Here is a 1136-nt window from a genome sequence, read left to right as displayed (position 1 = left end):
TGACCCAAGACTTCCTCAGAGGATGTGAAGAAAGGACAAAGAGAATGTCAATTATGTCCTTGTCTGGAAGTGGGCTTGGCATGGTCCAATCTGGGGTCAGAGCCAGAGCCTCAAAGGAGTCAGGGTTGTGGTGTCTGAGGATTCAGTTCTTCCCCCTGGCCTGTGATTATTAGTCCTAGGAGAGCTGTGTTTGAGCATTCCTGTCTTTGCTAATATTGTCTGATTTAGCTCTCTTCTGACTTTGGCCATTTACCCCCCTCAAATGATATATAGGATGTTATATTTTTTTTTTAAATAAACTTTCTTGGCATAAGTCATCAGCTTATGTGAGACCTCCTGGTCCCAGCTATTGCTTTTGTCTTCTTTATTCCTCAATCCCTGGTCCTCCCACTCAATACCTCAGCGCTGGAGAAGTAGCTGAGAGGCCAACATCTTACTGGCAACAGGAAGTGGTATGTCTGTCACACGGAGTGAAATTTGAGAAATACACTTCAAAGCCTGCCCCAACAGTGACATACTTCCTCCAACAAGACCACACCTCCTAATAGTGACACTTCCTTTGGGCTTATGGGGGCTAATTACATTCAAACTACCATGTTCCCCTCCTTGGCTCTCATAAGCTTACAATAATATCATAAAGCAAAATGCATTTAGTCCAACTTCAAAAGTTCCCATAGTCTATCACAATCTCAACACTGCTTTAAAGTCCAAAGTTCAAAGTTTCTTCTGAGATTCATGCAATCTCTTAACTGTAATCCCCTGTAAAAAAATCAAAATAAAAAGGCAGGTCACATACTTCCAACATATAATGGCATGGGATATACATTACCATTCCAAAAGGGACTGTAGTGAGGAAATATTGGACCAAAGAAAGACCAAAAACCAGCTGTGCAAACTCCAAACCCTGCATCCCCATGTCTGATGTCAAAATGCTCTTCAGATCTCCAATTCCATTCAGCTTTGTTGACTGCAACACACCTTTCTCTTGGGCTGGTTCCACTCCCTGTTAGCACCTTTCCAGGGCAGATGTCCTTGGTGGGTCCACGCCTCAGCTTTCTATGGCTCTGGCATCTCCAACATCTTGGGGTCTCCAAGACAATCCAGGCTTCAACTTCACGACATCATGTAATGGCCTC

Source organism: Peromyscus maniculatus, chromosome 3 (assembly GCF_049852395.1).
Source record: "Peromyscus maniculatus bairdii isolate BWxNUB_F1_BW_parent chromosome 3, HU_Pman_BW_mat_3.1, whole genome shotgun sequence".
Classification (NCBI taxonomy): Eukaryota; Metazoa; Chordata; class Mammalia; order Rodentia; family Cricetidae; genus Peromyscus; species Peromyscus maniculatus.
Note: the sequence above shows the minus strand (reverse complement) of the source record.